The sequence below is a fragment of the Narcine bancroftii genome, chromosome 8 (assembly GCF_036971445.1).
Source record: "Narcine bancroftii isolate sNarBan1 chromosome 8, sNarBan1.hap1, whole genome shotgun sequence".
Classification (NCBI taxonomy): Eukaryota; Metazoa; Chordata; class Chondrichthyes; order Torpediniformes; family Narcinidae; genus Narcine; species Narcine bancroftii.
Window position 1 is genome coordinate 89,539,422 of NC_091476.1, and position 25,348 is coordinate 89,564,769.

The following is a 25,348-nucleotide window of genomic DNA, read 5'->3' on the forward strand; positions in this document are numbered from 1 at the left end:
TTAATATGAAGGGAATTAAGGAATATGAGGTAAGTACAGGAAAATGATAGAGAGGTAAAAGATTAGATTCGTAGTCATACAGCAATGAAACAGGCCCTTCGGCCCAACTCATCCATTCTGCCCAAGGTGCCTATCTGTTCATTCTATTTGCCTGCATTTTCCCACACCTCTCTAAACCTTTCCGATATATGTATTGCACCTGCCAAAATATTTGTAAACATTGTAATTATAGAATTTCGATGATAGAACCCAATCTTCAGTCAAATTTGTTCACTGGATGAGATACTAAGAAGTGACTGAGAGTATGGGTACATCATCGACGTTAGGACCCCACAGTAGCCCAGCTGTAACGCTATATAGACCTGTCTATAGACAGAATCCTTGTCAAGCAGTGCCTATGCAGTTAAAACATTGTGTCCACCCAAAAATGTAGAAAGACAGTGAAGTATATCAGGACACAATGATCAGAGCAAATGCAATCTGACTAACTGCTTCCCCTTCAGCCTATTCTCAACCATCAGCAAAAACTGATCTAAAAGGTCATTGGCGGTACAGTACTGTTATACAGTATTTACTCACCAATAATACTGGATAACAATTTTTTTTTTCAAAAAGTTTGCTTCCTGAAAAAAATTGGGGATTATGCTAGACAACTTCAAGAAGATCACATAGATAATTTCAGCTGGAAGTTGGAGAAACATTAAATTCACTTTTATTGAATGTAGCATGTCTAATTGCATAAAGATGCTGACACGTTGCGGTAGTTTGACTAACCTAAAACTGATTTTCATTTGTACTCAGCATCTGATGCTTCTCATGTCAGTGTCCAACAATACCATTGATGGGTTGCAGTTGCCCTGATATCACTTTTCCATGGTCACAATGTCCTGGGGAAACCTTTCACCATGTTCATCACTGACTGGACCAAGATCAGTAGGTAAGAGAATGCAGAAAATTAATTTTCAATGACATGTTGCATTTCATTGTTTTTTTTTCATGCTTGACAGGAAATTACAAATCAGATTATCGGAAAACTTTAAGGTGATTTTTGTTATCAGCATCTTAATATCTATAAAATACCACTCAAAAGTGTTCAGGAAGCATAATCTTCATTGTCCAGTTTAACTTACCCACTGGGCCTAGTATGGCTTTCAACTAGACGATTTGACTAGAGACTTTGATCATATCCTTGTTTCAAATGAAGCAAAGGGCTGAATCCTAAAGGTTAGGTGAAATTCACTGCCTTTAAGACCAAGGCAGCAGTTGATAGAGTGTGGCAATCGTGAGCACAACTGAAACAAACGTTAATAGACATCAAGAAGATTGTACTACCCAAGATTGGAAGCAAACCTCACGCAAATCAAGACGGTGGTGGTGTTGGAAGTCAGTCATCCCAGATCATCCCAGTTCCCCAGGCCAGTGTCTTAAGTCCAGCCAGCTTCTCTTGTTTCACCAGTGAACCTCCCTACATCATAAGATCAGAGGTGGAGATGATCACCCATGATTGCACAAAATTCAGTTCCATGGAATTCCTCAGGAAATTAAGCAGGTCTATAACCACATGCAAAAAGACCTGGACAACATCAGGCATGGGCTGTGGGCAAGTAGCCTGTGTGCTTCAGAAGTGTTGGACAATGACCATCTTCAACACCAGCAACTTGGATGGGGTTGGCCAAAGTTTCTGTGCTGTGTAACTCCATGACAATATTAGAGAAGATTTAACTACCCACCCTTGAAAGAATACAGGCTACATGAACGCCACCACCTCCACCCACCAAGAAGGACAAGGGATTTCAGCTGCTCCTGCAGGCCCCCCTGTCTGATTTGGAAATAGATCATTGCTCACTTCATTGCCATGGAGTCTAAATTCTGGAACTCCTTCCTCAGTATCATTAAGGAAGGACAGTTCATGCTCATCACTATCTTCTCAAGCTCAGTTAGGGATAGGCAGAAAATGCCAGCAAAGTTCAATTCCCCCCCCCCCTCAAAAAATGAATCGATTAAAACCCCTTCCAGGGTGATTGGTAAGTGCTAGCTGTACTGTCGCCAGAATGCCGTACTCAAAAGTGCAATAAGCAGCAGAAATCTTGAGTGATCATTCCAGTCCTGAGCAAGAGTAGACACTCGCCTGCCTGCAATGGACTGCTTCTTAAGAAATTAACCACAACTAGGCTAGCAAGTCTGGTCCTTCTCACCAACAGAACTCAGTGCTGCCCCCACCCCTACAGGAGAGCAAGATAAAATTTAAGTTTTAATGTTATTTAACAAGTTCATTTAACTAGTTAGTTAAATTAGTTGAAGTTAGCGGCACGGTTGGCGTAGCGGTTAGCACCTTTACAGCACCAGCAATCGAGATCGGGACTGGGGTTCGAATCTGTAAGGAGTTTGTACATTCTCCCGATGTCTGCAAGGGTTTTTCCCAGGGGCTCCAGTTTCCTCCCACCCTCCAAAACACACCGGGGTGGGGGGAGTGGTGTAGGTTAATAGGATGTAAATTGGGCGGTACAGGCTCTTGGGCCGAAATGGCCTGTTACCATGCTGTATGTCTAAATTTTTTTTTTAAATTAAAAATACATCTGCTTTTCCCTGATTAATGAACTATGTAGCCACTTGTGAGAGAATTTCACTCTCTCCTTTCTATTCCGAGTTCATGTAGCTAAATAATTCAAACTTGAGTGTTAATTTTAGACTTCTTAATGACTGGCAGCTGTATGTAATTGTTACTGCTTTCTCTCTGCTTTACAGCTGTTACCAGAGTTTCTTTTGCATTTGTGTTATTGACTGGAGGTTGATTTATATCAATGCAAGGATTTTTTAGGAGGGGGAAATGAGGCGGTAAAATGTGTTTCATTCTGACGGACCTTTGGGAGTCAGTGTGGTTTAGAGTTGGAATCAGGAAACTCATTCTACTCGCGTTGCTAAGGCCTGGAGCACCCGGGGAGCCGATGGATTGGCAATCGTTGTTTTCATGCAGACATTCTGGGCAATGGCTGATGTAGTCTGGGTGGCCCCCTGGTGAACAGGATCCAATGAGATTTGTTCCAATTAGAAAGCTGTGGTTTTGGAGAGTGTACAGTGGCATTAATACTTGTTGATATTGGAAATTAATTCCTGATTCGTTTAATTTTCTGACATTCATATTCCGCCTAGTTACATTAAATCACGTTCATTTTGGTTGGCTGAGCAAACCCCAATAATTTACTGACGTTTTTTAAACCAGTTACAGTCACTTTGTCCACATTGATCATTTTTCTAGGTCTCGAGAAATCTGTTTACTCAGGATATAAATAGTAACTTTTTTTCAGAAATAGACGAAAATGTATAACAGTTTCTCTTACTTCAAAGGGATATTTACTCTGCAAAAGTGGTTGAGCTAATCAGACTAACAGGCTGTGTATAAATGCATAGAGTATCTCTCGACCTCAGTGCACAAGTTAATAATGATTTGGAAGTGGGGTATGATTCATGTCAATATTCACGCAATCTATTTACTTGGAAGCAGGGTTCATTTAAACAGGATATGTGAGTAAACTGTCAACAGGGTGTATGTCAAATTCAATAAGCAGACTGACAAATGGCATTTGTTGTGGAAGTGTGCCAGGCAATGGCCATCTCCATCAAGAAGGTCTCTCACCACCTGTCCTTTATTTCCACCTCCACTGATTTAAATATAAAGTTACATTTTTAATTCAGAGATATAGCGCGGTAACAGGTGCTACCAGCTCATGACCCCCGCAACAAACAATTATCACCCTTGTGACCAATTAACCTACAGATCCGTACTTCCTTGGAATGTGTGGGATGGGGAAATCCATGCAATCACGGCGAGAAGGTACAAACTCCTTACAGGGCACGGTGGATTCGAACCCGGGTTGCTGGAGCTGTAATAGCGCTGGACTAACTGTGCAGCCCAAATCTGAAAGGTTAACTTGACCAGCTACCATAACACCAGATTCAGCGTCATGTGGTGAAAGGTTTACCTCCTGTTTCTGCCATCGTCTCTCCATTCCCTGTCTCCTTTTGCACAGACATGATCAATTCTCATCTAGACCTTTATCACATCCAATTAACACCTTTTGTTGGTCTGGATTCCTCCCCCATTGTTTGAATTCTGAGACTTCTTGCTCCTGTCTTTCCTGATATTTCCTTGAAGAAGGGCTCAGGCCTGAAAAGTCGGCGACATATCTTTGCCATTTCCTAGAGATGCTGAAAAGACTGGCTGAGTTCGGTGTTTTTACCTTCTGACAACCTAGAGCCTTTCCCCCATCTGCAAGGTGTCAGTGAGAAACACGCTGGAACGTTCTCCACACCTGAACGAGCACAGTGCCAGGAAGACAATATCCAAGTCAATGCAGCTCGCTTCCACCGCTCTAAAGAGTCAATCCGTCCACCATCAAATGAGCAGTAATAATGCAGAGGATAAATAAATGGATAACGTAACAGGTGGCTTTTAAGGAACCAAATAGGGTTCAGGTTATTTTCAATTGTTTTATGCAATGGGAAAGGATTAATGTAATTGAGGGAGAAGTGCTTATGAGACAATTGAAAAATCAAAGTGCTTAGTGTGATCTAAACCTTAAGTTTTAAATCTAAATAAAGACCTGTGGCTAAGTAATGATCAATGTGGACAAAATGACTGTAACTGGTTTAAAAAACATCAGTAAATTATTGGGGTTTGCTCAGCCAGCCAAAGTGAACGTGATTTGATGTAACTAAGCGGAATATGAATGTCAGAAAATTAAACGAATCAGGAATTAATTTCCAATATCAACAAGTATTAATGCCACTGTACACTCTTCAACAATGGCAAGTAATTATTTTTAAAAAGTGTTAGTAAATCTTGAAGGGCAAATTTTCAAAGAGTTGACAGATTGTTTATATTTAATCTTTTAAAGGGGAAAAAATCTGGGAGAATTGATTCAGCTATGACTATCAGAAGTAAACAAAAATGTGAGATCAAAGGAGATTCATTGCCAAAAATAGCAGTGAACCTGAAGTTTGAGATCCCTTCAGAATTCAGAGGAGGAGGGTTCAGTGCTGATAAGGAAAAGGAAAGTGGAACATGAGACCCAGCCCGTAAAATGCATACACCTTCATTGTTGGGGACTCTATAGATAGGTAGGTAGGAAAAGATAAACCAAAATTCCTATGGATCCCTTGCAGGTTAAATCAGAAAGTAAAATTAGCATAGAAAATAAACAACTATTTCGGTCTGTCTTCACAAAAGAAGCCATTGTAAAGGTCCTGGAGATACATAAGTGTCCAAATAACAAACACAGGGCTGGCAGCTCAATGTTCCGGTTTCCATTGTTTTAAAGGTGATAGAGTGGGAGGGATGAAAGAGGGAGGAGTGGCATTGCTAGTCAGGGAAAATATCACAGCTGTGCTCAGATGGGACAGACTTGAGGGCTTGTCTAATGAGTGGAGCTGAGAAATGGGAAAGGTACGACCACATTAATGGGGTTGGTATTTTGAGCACCCAATAGTCAGTGAGAATTGGAGGAGCAAATCTTGCAGAGAGCTGCAGAAAACATAACATTGTGATAGTAGGGGATTTTAATTTTTCACATATTTACTTGGATTCCCATATTGTAAAAGGGCTGGATGACTTAGCATTTGTCAAATGAGTTCAGGAAAGTTTTCTAAATCAATATATAGAGGTACCAACGAGAGAGAATGCAATACTTGATCTCCTACAAGGGAACAAGACAGGACAGGTGACAGGGAACATTTTGTGTCCAGTGACCAGAGTGTCATTAGTTTCAAGTTAATTATGGAGAAAGATAGGTCTGGGGCTTGGGTTAAGATTCTAAATTGGAGAAAAGCTAATTTTGAGGTAATGAGAAAGGATCTAGGATGCGTGGTTTTGGATAAGTTGTTTTCGAACAAGGATGTACGAGGTAAGTGGAGGACCAACAAACGTGACATTTTGAGAGTGCAGAGTTTGCATGTCCCTGTCAGGATTAAAGGCAAGGTTAACAGGCCTAGGGATCGTTGATTTTTGAGGGATATTGGGGATCTGGTTCAGAAGATGTATAACAGGTATAGGCAACAAGGAGTAAATGAGGTACTTGAGGAGTCTTTAAAAATGCAACAAAAACCTCAAAAATCAGGAAGGCAAAAAGAAGACATGAGGTTGTGTTGCCAAACAATGTGAAGGAAAATCCTAAGGGTTTCAATAGGTATATTAAGAGCAAAAGGTTAGTAAGGAACAAAATTGATCACCTTGAAGATCAGAGTGGGCGTCTATATATTGAGCCTGAAAAGATGGGGGAGATCTTACATGGGTTTTTGCATCTGTATTTACTCAGGAAACTGACACAGAGTCGAGAAAATTGAGGCAAACAAGCAGTAAAGTCATGGATCTTATACAGATTAACGAGGAGAACCTTACTGTCTGAAGTCAATAAAGGATAAAACCTCAGGGCCTATCAAGGTATTCCCTCGGACCTTGAGGGAGGTTAGTGCAGGAATATTTAAAATGTCCTTGCCCACAGGTGAGGTGTCAGAAGACTGGACGGTACCTCATATTTTTCTGTTGTTTAAAAAAGGCTCCAAAAAATAACGCAGTAAATTATAGGTCGGTGAGACTGACATCAGGAATAGGTAAGTTATTGGAAGATGTTCTAAGAGATCAGATATACAAGTATTTGGATAACTAGGGACTGATCAAGATAGACATCATGGCTTTGTTCGTGTTAGGTCATGTTTAACAAATCTTAGAATTTTTCAAGGAAAGTTGATGAATGAAAGGCTATCAATGTCTATGTGGATTTTAGACAAACATACAGCAGGGTAACAGACCATTTTGGCTCACAAGTTTGTGCTGCCCCAGTTTACACCCAATTAACCTATATTCCTGAAATGTTTCAAACAATGAGAGAAAACCAGAGCCCCCTGGGGAAAACCCACACAGACACAGGGAGAACGTACAAACTCCTTACAGTCAGCGTAGGATTTGAACCCCATTCCCAATCACTGGTGCTGTAAAGGCACCAACCCCGTGCCACCCTGAGATTAGTCAGGAAGCTTCAGATGCCAGGTATCCATGGTGAAGTAGTGAAATGGATTCAACAATGGCTGGATGGGAGAAGCCAGAGAGTAGAGGTGGATAATTGTTTCTCAGACTGGAAGCCTGTAACTAGTGGTGAGTCTTAGGGATCGGTGCTGGGACCATTGTTGTTTGTCATCTATATCAATGATCTGGATGATAATATGGTAAATTAGATCAGCAGATTTGCAGATGACACGAGGATTAGAGGCATGGTGGACAACGAAGAAGGTTTTCAAAGCTTACAGAGGGATCTGGACCAGCTGGAAAAATGGGCTGAAAAATGGTAGTTGTAATTTATTGCAGACAAGTGTGAGGTGGTGCATTTTGGAAGGACCTGCGTGGTAAACAGTAAGGCATTGAGGAGTGTGGTAGAACAGAGGGATCTGGGAATACATAATTCCCTGAAAGTCACGTAACAAGTAGATAGGGTGGTAAAGAAAACTTTTTGTCATGTTGATCTTCATCAATCAAAATATTGAGAAAAGATCTTGGTATGTTACGGTAAAGTTGTATTGTAACTGAGGCCAAATTTGGAATATTGTGTGCAGTTTTGGTCACCTAATTACAGGAAAGGTATCTATAGAAATTAAAGAGAGCAGAGAAGATTTACTCGGTTGTGGCCAGGACTTGAGGAACTGCCCTGGAACAATGAAGACTGAGGAGAGATTTGATAGCCATAAGCAAAATTCTAATGGGAATTATAGAATAAATGCAAGTAAGCTTTATCCACTGAGGGTAGTGTTGTACGATACAGGGGATATGATTTACTGGTATGATGTTTAGGAGGAATATTAGTAGGAAATTCTTCTCACAGAGACTGGTGGGAATTTGCAACGAGCTGCCAGCTGAAGTGGTGAATGTGGGCTCAATTATAACATTTAAAAAACATTTGGACAGGTATATGGATGGGAGAGGTATGAAGGGCTATGGGCTGTGTGCAGGTCAGTGGGACTCAGCAGAATAATAGACTGGAAAGGCTGAAGAGCCTGGTTATTGTGCTTTAATGTTCTATGACTCTATGGTTCTATAAATGAGGACATGTGAATTGGAGAAATGAATGACCAATAAATGCCCAGGATCCGATGACCTGTGTCCAAAAGCCTTGAAGAAAATGGTGATGGAAGTTGTGGAGACACTAATTCTTTTTCCAAAATTCCATAGATCTTAAAACAATTTCCACATATTGGAAGGGATCAAACATAGCCCCAGTCTCTATGGAAAGAGGGAGAGGGAACAAAGGAAACAATAATGAAACACAAAAGTCTGCAGAGAAATGATTGTATGATTGGAGGAACTCAGCCAGTCTTTTAGCATCTATAGAAGACCAAAATATGAAAGAGCCCTTCTTCAAGGAATAACCAGAATAAGCCAGAAGCAGGAAGTCTCAGAAAGTCTTAGCATTCAAACAATGGGGGAGGAAACCAGACCAAGGCGTTAATTGGATGTGATAAGAGACAAGGTAAGAATTTATCATGTCTGAGAGAAAGGAGACAGGGAATGGAGAGACGATGGGAGAAGAAGGGGGTGAGGGGGGTTTAACAAAAGCCAGAGAAGTCATTATTAATGCCACCTGGTTGGAAGGAGCATAGTTGGAAGATGAGGTGCTGTTCCTCCAATTTGTGGTGGTGTCAGTCTGACAGTGCATGAGACCATGGACAGACATGTCGGCGAGGGAATGGGATGGAGAATTGAAATGGGTGGCCACTGGGAAATCCACACTATTGCTGCCGACAGAGCTGAGGAGCTCAACAAAGTGATCAACCAGCCCATGTCCAGTCTCTCCGATGTAGAGGAGACCACACCGGGTGCACTGGATTCACTGGATGTTACTTAATTTGGAAGGACTGCTTGGGGCCCTGAATGGTGGTGAGGGAGGAGGCATGGGTGCAAGTGGAGCAGCTCCTGGGGTCACAAGGGGACGATTGGTGGGGGAGAGGAGTGGACCAGGGAGTCACAGAGGGCGTGGTCCCTGCGGAAGGTGGAGAGGGAAGGAGAAGGGAATATGTGTCATGTAGTTGAATCACGTAGTAGATGGGAGAAATGGCAGACGAGGAAGCACTGCCAGACTGAGACCACCCTTAAATTGGAGGAACAACACCTCATCGTATGTCTGGGCACCCTCTAACCAGATGGCATTAATATTGACTTCACTGGTTTTCGTTAAACCCCACACTCCCTTCCCCCTCCCTCCCGTCATTTCTCCATTCCCTGTCGGTAATATATCATTATCTCCTATAGACGCTGAAAAAGCTGGTCGAGTTCCTCCAGCATTTCATTGTGTTTTTTATTTTAAATTTTTTATTTTTCACACCATAAATCACAATAGCCATGATATACACTTTTTCTTTTTCACACATTTACAGTGACTTTTTCTCCCCCCCCCCCCCCACCTCCCTCCTCCCAAGCCACCCCCCACCCCCCCCTCTCTCATCCATTTTAGGTATACAATCTAGGTTGCATTAATTCAGTCAGACAATGTTGTCATTCAACAAAAATACACCAGAAATTCTACAGAGTCCATTCTTTTCTTTCCTTCTCCTTCCATCAACTTAGGTAATGTTTGTCCCCGGTAGGTTTTCGCTATTGTATTTAATGTAAGGCTCCCATACTTGTTCGACTATTTCAATATTATTTCTTAAACTATATGTTATTTTTTCTAATGGAATACATTTATTCATTTCTATATACCATTGTTGTATTTTCAAATTATCTTCCAATTTCCAGGTTGACATAATACATTGTTTTGCTACGGCTAGGGCTATCTTAACAAATCTTTTTTGTGCATCTTCCAAGTCAATTCCAAATTCTTTATTTTTTATGTTACTTAGGAGAAAGATCTCTGGATTCTTTGGTATATTGTTTTCTGTTATTTTATTTAATATCTGATTGAGATCATCCCAAAATTTTTCTACTCTCTCACATGTCCAGATTGCATGAATTGTTGTTCCCCTTTCTTTTTTACATCGAAAACATCTATCAGATACTGTTGGGTCCCATTTATTTAACTTTTGCGGTGTAATGTATAGTCTGTGTAACCAATTATATTGTATCATACGTAGCCTCGTATTTATTGTATTTCTCATCGTTCCAGAACATAATTTCTCCCATGTTTCCTTTTTTATCTTTATATTTAAATCTTGTTCCCATTTTTGTTTAGTTTTACCATTTGTTTCCTTATTCTTCTTTTCTTGCAGTTTAATATACATATTTGTTATAAATCTTTTGATTAACATTGTATCTGTAATCACATATTCAAGGTTACTTCCCTCTGGTAAACTCAAATTGCTTCCTAATTTATCTTTCAAGTAGGATCTCAGTTGGTAATATGCCAGCGCTGTATCTCCAGTTATATTGTACTTATCTCTCATTTGTTCAAAGGATAAGAATCTACTTCCTGAAAAACAATTTTCTATTCTTTTAATCCCTTTTTTTTCCCATTTTCTAAAGGAAAGGTTGTCTATTGTAAAAGGGAGTAGCTTATTTTGCGTCAATATTAGTTTTGGTAATTGATAATTTGTTTTATTTCTTTCTACATGAATCTTTTTCCAAATATTGAGGAGATGGTGTAATACTGGAGAAGTTCTATGTTGTACCAATTTTTCGTCCCATTTATATAATATGTGTTCAGGTATCTTTTCCCCTATTTTATCTAATTCTAATCTCGTCCAGTCTGGTTTTTCCCTTGTTTGATAAAAATCTGATAGGTACCTTAATTGTGCGGCTCTATAATAATTTTTGAAGTTTGGCAATTGTAAGCCTACTTGTTTATACCATTCTGTTAATTTATCTAGTGCTATCCTCGGTTTCCCCCCTCTCCATAAAAATTTCCTTATTATTTTCTTTAACTCTTTGAAGAATTTTTCTGTCAGTTGTATTGGCAATGCCTGAAATAAGTATAGTATCCTTGGAAAAATGTTCATTTTAATACAGTTTATCCTTCCTATCAGTGTTAGTGGTAGCTCTTTCCAATGCTCTAAATCGTCCTGTAATTTTTTCATTAGTGGATTGTAATTGAGTTTATATAATTGGCCTAGATTTTTGTTTATTTGTACACCTAGGTATCTTATTGCCTGCATTTGCCATTTGAATGGGGATTCCTTCTTAAATTTTGAGAAATCTGCGTTATTCATAGGCATTGCTTCACTTTTATTTACGTTTATCTTGTAACCCGACACTTCTCCATATTCCTTCAATTTCTTATGTAGTTCTTTTATTGATAGTTCTGGTTCTGTTAAGTACACTATCACATCATCCGCAAATAGACTGATTTTATATTCACTGTCTTTTATTTTTATTCCTTTTATATTATTATCTATTCTTATCGATTCTGCTAGTGGTTCTATAGCTAGCGCAAACAATAATGGTGATAGTGGGCATCCCTGCCGCGTTGACCTGCTTAAGTTAAATTGCTTTGATACATGTCCATTTACTGTCACTTTCGCTAACGGTCCCTTATATAATGCTTTAATCCAATTAATATACTTCTCCGGTAAACTGAATTTTTGCAATACTTTGAACAAGTAATTCCATTCTACTCTGTCGAAGGCCTTCTCTGCGTCTAAAGCAACTGCTACTGCAGGTGCTTTATTTCCTTCTACTGCATGAATTAAGTTAATAAATTTACAAATATTGTCTGTTGTGCGTCTTTTTTTGATAAATCCAGTTTGGTCTAAATTTACCATTTTTGGTACCTGTTCTGCTAATCTGTTTGCTAATAGTTTAGCTATTATCTTATAATCTGTGTTTAGCAGAGATATTGGTCTATATGACGCTGGTGAGAGTGGATCTTTCCCTTGTTTTAGTATCACTGTAATTATTGCTGTTTTACATGAATCTGGTAAGTTTTGTGTCTCATCAATCTGGTTGATTACATCCAGGAGGGGCGGTATTAATAGATCTTTAAATGTTTTGTAGAATTCTATTGGGAGTCCATCCTCTCCTGGTGTCTTATTATTTGGTAATTTTTTTTATTATCTCTTGTATTTCTACTGTTCCAAATGGTTCTGTTAATTTATTTTGTTCCTCTATTTGTAGTTTTGGTAGTTCAATTTTAGTCAAAAATTCATCTATTTTCCCTTCTTTCCCTTCGTTTTCAGTTCGGTATAATTGTTCATAGAATTCTCTGAAGTTTTCCTTAATTTCTTTTGGATTATATGTAATTTGTTTGTCTTTTTTCCTTGTTGCCAATACCATTTTCTTAGTTTGTCTTAAGCTGCCATGCTAAGATTTTGTGTGTTTTTTCACCTAGTTCATAATATTTCTGTTTTGTCTTCATTATATTCTTCTCCACCTTATATGTTTGTAATGTTTCATATTTTATTTTTTTATCCGCCAATTCTCTTCTTTTGGTTGTATCTTCCTTTATTGCTAATTTTTTTTCTATGTTTATTATTTCCCTTTCCAACTGCTCTGTTTCCTGATTATAGTCCTTCTTCATCTTGGTTGCATAACTTATTATTTGTCCTCTAATGAATGCTTTCATTGCGTCCCATAGTATAAACTTATCTTCCACTGATTCCGTATTTACTTCAAAGTACATTTTTAATTGTTTTTCAATAAATTCTCTAAAATCCTGTCTTTTAAGTAGCATGGGGTTTAATCTCCATCTATACATTCTTGGAGGGATGTCCTCTAGCTTTACTGTCAGTATTAAGGGTGAATGGTCCGATAGCATTCTCGCTTTATATTCTGTTTTTCTTACTCTATCCTGCATACTAGCTGATAACAAAAATAGGTCTATTCTTGAGTATGTTTTATGTCTAGTCGAGTAGTATGAGTATTCCTTTTCTTTTGGGTTTTGTTTCCTCCATATGTCCACAAGTTTCATTTCTTGCATTGATTTAATTATAAATTTGGTTACTTTGTTCTTCCTGTTAATTTTTTTCCCCGTTTTATCCATATTTGGATCCAAATTCAGATTGAAATCCCCTCCTATTAGTATGTTCCCTTGCGTATTAGCTACCTTCAAAAAGATATCTTGCATAAACTTTTGATCTTCTTCGTTAGGTGAATATATATTAAGTAGATTCCAAAGCTCCGAATATATCTGACATTTTATCATAACATATCTCCCTGCTGGATCTATTATTTCCTCTTCTATTTTAAATGGCACATTTTTGCTAATTAATATAGCCACTCCTCTTGCTTTTGAATTATACGATGCTGCTGTTACATGTCCTACCCAATCTCTCTTTAATTTCTTGTGCTCCAATTCAGTTAAGTGTGTTTCTTGGACAAATGCTATATCTATTTTTTCCTTTTTCAGTAAATTTAGTAGTTTCTTCCTTTTAATTTGGTTATGTATTCCATTAATATTTAAAGTCATATAGTTCAGCGTAGCCATTTTATATTTTGTTTATCTTCTCTTTCCGTTTTTCCATCATTACCTTTCCTCCTTTTCCATTTCTGTTTTCTTATTTTCAACTCCTTACCAGACAACATTCCTACAACATCCAACATTTTCCTTATTCTCCTATTTCTATCTTCTTTATCCCCAATCTCCCCTTCCCCTCCTGAGTTGTCCTTTATCCCTTGTCGGACAACCACATCTCCCCTCTCCATTTGGATTTGCGAATCCACTCGCAAGCGTCAACTGATTTTGCAGTGACCGCTCTTTTCCCCCACCCAGCCCCCCCAGAAAAGATTTCACTTTTCATTTGTCACAAAGGTCACTCTTTTAATTCCCTCCTTATTCTCTCTATTCCATTACCTTCCCTTATTAATTCTTGTCTATACTATCTATGTTTTCCTCTAATTACAGATACTTTCACGTATGCCCATCGTGGTCATTTTTACCCTCATTACCTGTCTTCATCCCTCAGTCTATTTTTGTCTTTACCCACATACATATCAATCATGATCATTTTTACTCTCATTACCCGTCTTCATCCCTCAGTCTATTTTTGTAATTGTTCTGCAAATTTTCGTGCTTCTTCTGGATCCGAGAACAGTCTGTTTTGTTGTCCTGGAATAAATATTTTCAATACCGCAGGATGCTTCAGTGTAAATTTATACCCTTTCTTCCATAAAATCGCCTTTGCTGTATTGAACTCTTTTCTCTTCTTTAGGAGTTCAAAACTTATATCTGGATAAATGAAGATTTTTTGCCCTTTATACTCCAGTGGTTTGTTGCCCTCTCTTACTTTTTCCATTGTCTTCTCCAGTACCTTTTCTCTTGTTGTATTACTTAGGAATTTTACTACAATAGATCTTGGTTTTTGTTGTGGTTGTGGTTTAGAGGCCAATGCTCTATGTGCCCTTTCTATTTCCATTTCTTGCTGTAGTTCTGGACATCCTAGGGTCTTAGGGATCCACTCTTTTATAAACTCCCTCATATTCTTGCCTTCTTCATCTTCCTTAAGGCCCACTATCTTTATGTTATTTCTTCTGTTATAATTTTCCATTATATCTATTTTTTGAGCTAGTAGTTCTTGTGTCTCTTTAGTTTTTTTATTAGATTCCTCCAATTTCTTTTTTAAGTTTTCTACCTCCATTTCTGCTGCTACTGCCCGCTCTTCCATCTTGTCCATTTTTTTCCCCATTTCTGTTAAGGTCATATCTATTTTATTCACTTTCTCTTCTGTGTTGTTTATTCTTCTTCTTAAATCATTGAATTCCTGTGTTTGCCATTCTTTAAATGACTCCATGTATCCTCTAACAAGAGCAAGTATATCCTTTACCTTGCCTTTCCCTTTATCTATTTCACTGTATTCTTCCTCTTCTTCCTCTGGGATGGCCATCTGTTGTTTCTTTGTTGCCCTTTCCTTCTCTTCTTTCTTGTTTTCATTGTTTTCTGTGGTCTCTTCTTGCTGCAGGTGTTCTGCAGCTGTCGTTGCCGGCTGTGGAGATCGACTCCCCAGCTGGTCACCCCTCCCGTCGGTGTGTTTTTTTCATGCGCGGTTGCGCACTTTTACTCGGCTCTGTGAGCCATTGATGTAGTTCTTTTTCCACCAACCTGAGGTAGTGGGCTCCTCTCTCCACAGCGGGCCTCTTCGGACAGGTAAGGCCTTCACCTTTTTCCTCCGTTGTCTTCTCTTCCTCTCTTCTTACCGTTGATTTTGATTTTTCTTCTTTTGTCTCCATCTTCTTTCCACCTTTATACTCACTTTTCTTTAACTTGTATTTCTGTGCCTTTGTATTTTCTCTTGTTTTTCCCGACTTTTCTGGAGAGGGCTGGAGTTCACCGTCCGGCCACTACTCCATCACGTGACTCCTCCCTTTCATTTCATTGTGTTTTTAAAGGAAACAATTGAGCAGTTGGCTTGACTTTGGAAATAATGCTGCTAACGACTATTGAGGAAGTGGTTTCAAGGCCCTTAATAATAATAATAATAATAATAATGCGATTGGGTAGAGCCAACATGGAATCATGTCCAATAAGTCTGTTAAGAATAATTTCAAGATGTAACCGACCTAAGTGTTAGGTGAACCACAGGTGGTATATTTAGATTGTCAGAAGGGTTTTACTAAGTTAACACAGAATCTCATTAAATACAATGAGAGCAAGCAGGATTGTGGTGTGGTCTTGTACTGGCATGAACTGAGGATTAGTTAATGGGCAGAAAACTAGGAGAAGAAATGAATTACCGTAGTCATTTTCAGGTTGGACACTGAGAGGTTTAAGGGATAGATCCTTGGGTTCTTGCTGTTCACAATAATTCTCAGGGGCTCAGATTAGTAGATGCTCCAAACTTAGCTGTGAGGAGGATATGCAGATGCTTTAGGGCAGTGGCTTTCAATCGATTTCTTTCCACTCACATTCTTTTCCTTTTTTTTTCTTTGGCTTGGCTTCGTGGATGAAGATTTATGGAGGGGTATGTCCACGTCTGCTGCAGGCTCGTTGGTGACTGACAAGTCCGATGCGGGACAAGCAGGCACGGTTGCAGCGGTTGCAAGGGAAAATTGGTTGGTTGGGGTTGGGTGTTGGGTTTTTCCTCCTTTGTCTTTTGTCAGTGAGGTGGGCTCTGCGGTCTTCTTCAAAGGAGGTTGCTGCCTGCCGAACTGTGAGGCGCTAAGATGCACGGTTGGAGGCGATATCAGCCCACTGGTGGTGGTCAATGTGGCAGGGCACCAAGAGATTTCTTTAAGCAGTCCTTTGGTGCACCTCTGTCTCGGTGGCCAGTGGAGAGCTTGCCATATAACACGATCTTGGGAAGGCGATGGTCCTCCATTCTGGAGACGTGACCCACCCAGCGCAGTTGGGTCTTCAGCAGCATGGATTTGATGCTTGCGGACCCTGCCAGCTCAAGTACTTCGATGTTGGTGATGAAGACTTTAAGTAATCCCTATATCATCGGTGCTCTGTGATTAGAAAGGGATTGCTTAAAGTGATATGTGGGGGAGAAGAAAAAGTTTGAAAACCACTGTTTTATTCATCCCTAATTGTCTCATTATGTGCATGGTTTCATAACTCCAAAGGAAATGGTCAGTGACAATTTTTCTCAAGCAAAATATTTCAATAACAATTAGGTCTAGAGCAGTGATTCACAACCTTCCCTCCCCACCCACAGACCACCTTAAGCAATCCCTTATGAATCACAGTGGCTCGATGGCATAGGGATTACTTAAAGTGGTATGTGAGTGGAAAGAAAAGGATTGAGAACCACTACTTTAGGGGTACAGAGTAGACTAAGTGAATGGGCAAGCATAAGTCAGGTAGAACATACTGTGGAAAAATGTGAGGTCGTTCTCTTTAGTATTTTTTTAAATGGTGAGAGATTGAAAGGTATTGATGCTCAGGTAGTCTTGAATAAATAAATAAATAAATAAATAAATGGATCGTTGAAAATTAATTTGAAGGTTCAACCAGAAACTAAGATAGTAAGTGATACATTAGTCTTTATTTCAACACAATTTGAGTTGAAGAGCAGAGGCTTCTTTATTCAATATATAAAGCTCTGGTAAGACCACATCTTGAATATTATTCACAGATTCAATCTTGCACCCTGAGGAAGGATTTACATTCCACAGAGACAAGTTCACCAGAATGATTTCTGAATGTAGCTTTGGATTTGAGGAATAATGAAGTATAATGGCTCGACAGTTTAGAATAATAAGAGGGGATCTCGCTGAAATGAATAAAATTCATAACGGACCCGACAGGGTAAACGCAGAGTTGACATTTCCTCTGGCTGAGATATCATAAACCAGGAATCACAGCGTCAAAATATAGGGTTAAAAATTCAGGATTGAGATGAGAAGAAACTTTTTCATGAGAAGGTTTAACCTTTGGCATTGTCTACCTGTGGGTTGTGGAGGTCAGTTCAAAATAGAGACATGCAGGGACCATATTAGATAGGGTATTCGTGAATGAAAATGGCTATCATCCATGATTTTATTCAATTGTGAAGCAGGTATGATGGGCTGAATGGACTACCCTTATTTCTATTTATAATGATCACTGGTACAACATGTACCGTGAATACATTGTCAAACTACTCTGATAGCATTTCCCAAATCAAGTCCTCTACCAAAAGGGCAGCAAGGACACGAGTACACCTTCCTCACCTCACTGTCAGTGGGAAAGCTGTGCCTATTGGTTTATCTATCATTGCAATGGATTTGTGTGATTTTTGTGGAGGCCGACATGGTGGTATTTTCCAGTGCCCTGAGGTGTTGGAGGGCAGTGCCCCAATGCCATGAGTTTTATGTTGTATTTATGGTCTCAACACCCTCATCAACCAAAAGCTGGTGATGTTAAGTTGCAGTTCCCAGATGACACTTGTGTTTGTTCAAAGTCATTGCCGACCTGTTCAGTGAAACACGTAAGAGTTCATAGGGCGGCACTGTTAGCTTAGCGGTTCGCATAATGCTGTAACAGGGCAATGAGCGAGGTTCAAATTTGGCACTGTCTGTAAGGAGATTGCACATTCTCCACGTGTCTCCTCTGAGTTCTCTGGTTTCCTCCCACAATTCAAAAATGTGGGTTAATAGGTGACATGAACTCGTGGGCTGAAAGGGCCTGTTACTGTGCTGTATGTCTAAATTTAAAAATTAAAGTTCAAGTTTATGATCATCTGATTGTACATTTGCAATCAGACAAAACAGTTTCTCCAGACCACGATGCACTCACAATGCACACAATATATAATCACCGTATATACAAAGAGATATAACTTCAATAAATATACGTAGTTATTTTGGAATGATTTACTCAGTTACAGGTCCCACCTCCTGTGGGAAGAAGCTATTTCCCAACCTGGCAGTCCTCATTTTTATGCTCCTGTCCTTCTTTCCTAATGGTAGAGGATCAAAGACTCTGTGTGTCTGGTGGAAAGGGTCCTCTGTACTTCTTTTAGCCCTATTTAAGCAGTGCTCCTGGTAAATGTCATTAATAGAGGAAAGGTAGACTTCAGTGACATTCTTGGCCATTTTGATGATTCTGTATATTGACTTCTGGTCCAATGCCTTGCAGCCATCGTCCCACACAATAATGCAGCCAGACAGGGCATGCTCAATTGAGTTCCTGTAAAATATTGTCAAGATGGAGAGCTGATAGACTTGCACTCCTCAACCTTCTTTAGAAGTGTAGATGCTGCTGCACCTTCCGGACTAATGAGGAGATGTTGTGAAGACAGGATGGGCCTTTCACTCAAAATGAAATCCATCCATCAATCTGTTGCTGCTACATACCACTATCCCACAGTAAAAATCACATGGAGGGCTTGGATGAACACTTTGGAACCATCACTCAGGGCTCCTGTACAACGATTGGCCCACTGACAACATGGGTGCAGGGAGAGACATGCATCGATATATTCTTAGAGAGCATGACTCATTTCAATAATGATAACTAAACTCTTCACACAAGCTGGAGTCCACACACCCAAGGACCCACCCTGATGAGAGTCACGGATGGGGGAGGAGATCATCGAAGGGCAGGAAGAAGCCTCAGGAGCAGATATTCAGAATTTCCGTCCCTTGGCCTTTAGCTTCACTGCTTCCCATCCCCATGCCTCCTGGTTCTACCTCCTATCTCAAGCTTCAAGTTGTCAGCTGAAATGATTTTGAAATGAGTGACCTTGGATTCCATTCTATAGACATGGTTAACCTTGGGTAAGCAGTTGAAAATGCCAGCTAGCAGCTGAAGATAACAAGAGCTCTGGAGCAGAAAACCCCTGCAGAAGCATGAAAACTTGATAAAGAAATACGACTGGTGCAAATTCATGACCTCATCCCGTTCATTTGGGAAGAGGAAAGGTGCCAAGGGATCTCAGAGGCATTGTAATCGCAGGCATATTCCCGTCATACAGTCTGCAGGCATGCTTCAGGGGGGTAACAAACATTTATAGGCATTACTGTACCGAGCCAAAGCTGTCAAGTCCTGTGGTTTGTAGCTGTGAATAAGAATTTGATCTTTGTTTCAAATCAGGAAATGTGAGAAGTCAAACTCAAACTGGTTAAAAACTGTTGAAGACAAACAAGAAATCTACAGATGCAGGGAACTAGTACAATGGACAAAAGTTCTGGAGAAACTCAGCAGGGCAGGCAGCATCCATGGAAACCAATGACAATTTGGGCCTGAGCCCTTCTTCAGTTGTGTTGAAAGTCGGGCAAATTCCTAGATGAAAAGGTGCGTTGTGAGAGGTGCGTGGTGAGGAGAAAAGGCTGGCAAGGTAAACAGTGGACACAGGTGGGAGGGACGAGGAAAGAAAGGAACAGAGTGGTAATGGGGGGAAGGGGCAGAGGGCTGAGAAAGGTGCTTTCTAGAGAAAGGTGTCATTTAAGGAAATTAAATTTAAAAAGATGAGGAAGAACCCTTTCTCTGAGAACATAGAGGGAGTGCCATGAAGATTTGATGAGCTAATTAGTATTGTGTACATTTCAAGAATGAAACCAACAAATGGTCAGGTGTGAACACCTTATGTAAAGACAGCAACTTGAAACATTAATTTTGCTTCTCTCTCCACTGATGCTGTTGAATGGGGTTGAGAGGGGAAAATATACTAGCCATGATTGAATGGCACAGCAGACTTGATGGGCCAAATGGCTTAATTCTGCTCTTGCATCTGATGTTCTTATTTTCAATTCTCTTTGTTCAGCTTTCCAACATCCACAGAATGTAGTTTTACCCCAACAGCCTTATCTCATCCACGTCTATTACTTCCGAAATTCGCTTGAATTGATGAACTGGCCAAAGTTTATGCAAAGCCTCCACCTCAGGTCCAGAATATCTTCGTAACTAGTTTCCAGGGTCACAGTTCAACGAATCTCTTCAAAGTACTAAACTGCAACATCCCATGTTATTAAATAAACTGAGATTCAATGGGAATCTTGCATGATTTCAATGAACATATTGAAACGTATGGTCAATCTCCAAATTTACTCTCCCTGCAAGGATGCTAAGTAAAAGATGCAAGATTTAGATCATAAATATTGCAAAATTCAAATTAAAGATGTTGTCCAATTTTGTCCAAGAAGAAGAATATATCTCCATAATATAAACTGGCATTAGCATGAATGATACTTCACTATACAATGAGAGTCATTGGATATTCAGCATAGTTGGAACTGAGACCCCAAACATTTCAGTCATTGGATCTTCCACTTGTTCAAAATTCCAGGCAATCAATTTTGTGTTTATCTAAAGATGTTTGTTTTGCACTATTCTGTACATTGGATATTCTAGCACTTGGTTATGAGGCTATCTGGAGATGTCCGTCATTAGATACTTTGGTCATTGTTTCTGTTAGCCAATCAATGTCCTTTATTTCAGGAGGGATATTCATAATAAGTATGGAACTCAGAAGGGGTTCCATCTCTCTTTTTACTCTATACTCTTAGACCTGATGAAGGGTTCTGGTCTGAAAAATCAACACTTCTCCTTCTCCTACTCGATATGCTGAGTTATTCCAGCAGATTGCTTGTTATTCCAGATTCCAGCATCTGCAGTTTGTCATTTGTCATCAGAAAGTGTTGTAGCGTAGATAAAAGCTCACACTCGACTGGAGGGAGAACTAACAATTTTATTAGCTTACAACACAGGGTTCATGAACAAGCTTTAGAGGGGTTCTGGGTTTAGGTGGGAAACCAGGGGGAGGAACAGGGAGGCAGGACAAGTCATCAGTACAGCACACTTCTAGTGAAACCCAGTTCACTACAAGAGTTCACCAGACTGATTCCTGGGTTTGTCCCCTATGCTCATTGGGATTTGAAATAATAAGAATAATTCTTATTTAAACATATAACCATATAACAATTGCAGCATGGAAACAGGCCATCACGGCCCTTCTTGTCCGTGCCCAAACACTTATACTCTCCTAGACCCACTGACCTGCATTCTGTCCATAACCTTCCACACCTTTTACATCCATATACCTATCCAAATATTTCTTAAAAGATAATATTGTGCCTGACTTCTCCACCTCCACCAGAAGCTCATTCCACACAGACCCCACTCTCTGAGTAAAGAAGCTTTCCCCTTTTTGTTGCACCTAAATTTTTGCCTCCTAACTCTCAGCTCATGGCCTCTTGTTTGAATCTCTCCCCTATATGAAATTCTGAGAAGGCAAGGTGGGCAAATGCTGAGAGGATCTTTTCAATCTCAAGGGATTCTGGAAATAGAGGACAAAACTTTGCAGTTCACTTACTTAAGATGGAGATGAGGAAGAATTATCACTCTCAAAAGTTTTGGAAGTCTCCACTTTGGAGAGCGATGGGGTGGCTGAACCATTGAATATATTTAAGGCCAAAATAGATTCTTAATCTATCTGAGAGTCAAGGATGATTGGAATAAGCAGGTAAGTAAATGTTCTGCTCAGTGAATGTGATGGCTATTAGATGGTTTGGCCATTGGACACAGTGGTCCAGCTGAGGGACTGTCCAGCCATTGGACGATCCAGCCAAGAACTGCCTGGCCATTGGACAGCCCAGTTATTGGCAGTCTGGAAATTAAATTTGATTGGATATTCTCATCAGCAAGCAAAGCCCCTGCGCCTGTGACCATCCCTATTCCTTGGCTACCTGCACCCTATGAGGTTTATACCAATTAATTTCAAACGCTTTCCAGCCTGGGGCTCTGAGCATTCGTCTCCACTCTCACTGCTCTTGTGAAAAATTACTACCTTTCCAAATCTGCTGTGAAAATAACATTCATGGTCCAATGCCTTCAATCCTCGACAACCTCTCACTGTTTTTCTGAAGTAAACCTTAAATTGTTTTTGGCTTCTACTCATAATTTAACACATAACCTGATAGATGAGGCTGAAAACAAGAGTCCTGGGGAATAACAGCATTCCTTTCAACTGGCTGTGGGATTGCATCCCTTCCAATTATCATTCATATCCAGCAGTGGTTACAGGCATCTCAGTGGCAATTTGATGATGAAGATGTTTGGCTTTTATTGGTTGCCTCTTCACTAGTTCAAGATGCATCACAGCCTGGTGTGGGAGCTGCTCTGCTCAATGTCAGCAGAAGCTGGTAAAGGTGGCAAGGCTAAACAAGAAAATCTGCAGATGTTGGGGTTGAGTGCAATGCATAAATGTGCTGGAGAAACTCAGCAAGTCAGGCAGCGTCTATTGGAATGCAAGGGTAACCAATGTTTTGGGACTGGGCCTTTCGTCAGCTCAGAACATCATGCAGACCTTCCTCCCCTTGATTGGCTCCATCTCTATCTCCCACTTGCCAGAAAAGATGGCCAATGTACCCATCTCACATTCCTCTCCCTCCTCCCATTGGAGAAAAGACTCAAAAGTGTGAAACTGTACACCAAAGGGCTTAAAGTCAGTTTCTTCCCCACAGCCATCAAACTCCTGAATGAACCCCACCACAGTACTCTCTTTACCCTTGGTTTGTATCAATTGAACTCTATGTCATTGTAATTCTGTACCATATGCTGCATATATTCATGTAGTAGTCAAGTTTTTTTGATAAATTTTTCAGGTCAAATTTGGGGGAGTCGACTTTTACATGGGTCATATTTTTGACCGCGCTAAGTATCTGCATCATTCAAGGTATCAGGACTTAAGTCCATGTTCAGGGCATCAGGAGTGCAGATGAGGGAGCCTAGGAGAGAGTCTGTGGCTGGGGTTTCAGGAGTTCTGATGGGCGAGCAATCAAGGCAAGGATCTGCAGTCGGGAGCTCTGGTGGGCAGCTGGCTGAGGTGAGGATCCGCAGTCAGGGCATCAGGAGCTTGGATGGGTGGGTGGTTGGGGCATTTGGAGCTTGGATGGGTGGGCGGCCGAGCCGAGAATCTGTGGTCAGTGTGTCAGGAGCTTGGATGGGTGCTTGGGGCATTGGGAGCTCAGATGGTTGGGTGATCAAAGCATCAGGAACTCATTGGGAGCTCGGATAGGCAGGCAGCCAAGGTGAGGGTTTGTTCTTTTGGCATCGAGAGCTCTGGTGGGCTGGCGGGTAGGGCAAGGATCTGAGGTCGGTATGTTGCGAGGTCAGATGGGCAGGTAGTCAAGGAGTCAGGAGGTTGGATGAGTGGGCAGTCAAGGCATGGGGAGCTTGGATGGGTAGGCATTCAGGGTGATGGGAGCTCCATGGACAGGCAGCTGAGGTGAGTGTTTTCGTTCGGGGTGTTGGGAGCTCTGATGGGTGGGTGGTCAGGGCATCAGGGGCTCCATTGGTGACAGCTGAGGTGAGTGTTGGTATTCAGGGCATTGGGAGCTTGGATGGGTGGGCAGTCAAGGCCAAAAATAGGGGGGGGTCAATTTTTACAAGGATCATAATTGGGTGTCGACTATTACATGGTATACGCTAATTGTGCTCTTGGTTTCTACCACATATGGCTGTATGAATGTTAGAGTTGACCTGCTGGACTACTCACAGAAGAACCTTTCTCACTGTACCAACTACAATATGACAAATAAACTAAAGTTCATCCACGATTTCTTGTAATTATTTCTGCACTGAGTACCATCAATAAGAGCGAATTAGTGTTTCATGTCAAAGAGGGTCTAATGAAGAATCTTCACATGGAAATATTAACTTGTTTCCTCTCGCCACAGATGCTGCCTGGTTTGGTGAGTGTTTCCCACGTATTCAGTTTTTATTTCAGGTTTCCAGCATCTGCAGTTGTGTTTTTGTAATTTTCAGACTAAATCTTGAGAAGGTTATTTTGTCAATTGTAAACTCACAAACAATCCAGCAGACGGTGAAATCGGCCAATGAGTCAGGGAGTGTGAGCCTGAAGAAAAATGCAATGATAAGATTTAGTTCAGTCTGAAATGATGGTCTTAAATCTGACAAAGGAAGCTCAATATGAGGATTGGGAAAAGACATGATGATATATAAATAATATCAAATATCTAAAAAAATAATTCATTTGTTAAGTCTTTCCTAGAGGAATTTTTAAAAATGGATTGGCCCACTCTTAACAGGAGTTAATAAAAGTATTGAATTTGAAACTGGAGGTGGGGATAGGAAATGCATAACCTTTGATCTTCCAGAGTTACCTGTGGATTAGATAGTAACAAAAACATGGAAATGCTGGAAGTCTCACAGTGTCCACAGGAGGTAAAGGTATAACTGATGTTTTGGGCCTGATCCCTTTGTCAAGATATGAGTAAAAACCGAAATAGCGGGGGGGGGGGGGGGGGGGGTGGGGGGTGGAGGGGGTGGGGGAGTACAGACCAACAAACAAAAGGCGTTGTGTGGGGGGGGGGGTGTTGTTGTGGGTGTGTGTGTGGGGAGGGGCGTTGGTGTGTGTTGTAGGTGTGAGTGTGTGTGTTATGGGTGTGGATGTGTGTGTGTATGTTTGTGTGTGTGTGTTGTGTGTGTTGTGAATGTGGGTGAATGTGTGTTGGTGTGTGTTGTGGCTGTGTGTGTGTGCTGGTGTGTTGGGTGTGTGTGTGTGTTGGTGTGTGTTGTGGGTGTGCATGTGTGTGTGGGTGTGTGTGTGTGGGAATGTGCACGTATGGGTGTGGATGTGTGCGTGTGTGTGCTGGTGTGTTGGGTGTGTGTGTGTTGGTGTGTGTTGTGGGTGTGTGTGTGTTGATGTGTGTGTGTATGTGCATGTATGTGTGTGTATATTTGTGTGTTTGTATGTGTGTGCATGTGCATGTATGAGTGTAGATGTGTGTGTATGTGTGCGTGGGGGGTGTATATTTGTGTGTGTGTATGTGGGTGTGTGCGTGGGGGTGTGGGTGTGTGTGTGCATGGATGTGGATGTGTGTGTATGTCTGTGTGAGTTGTGTGTGCGTGGGTATGTGTGTGCTGGTGTGTGTGTGTGTGTGTGTGTGTGTGGTGGGTGTGTGTGTGTGGGAGTGTGCATGTATGGGTGTGGATGTGTGCATATATGTGTGTGTGTTCGTGTGTGTTGTGTGTATGTGTGGGTGTGTGTGTTGGTG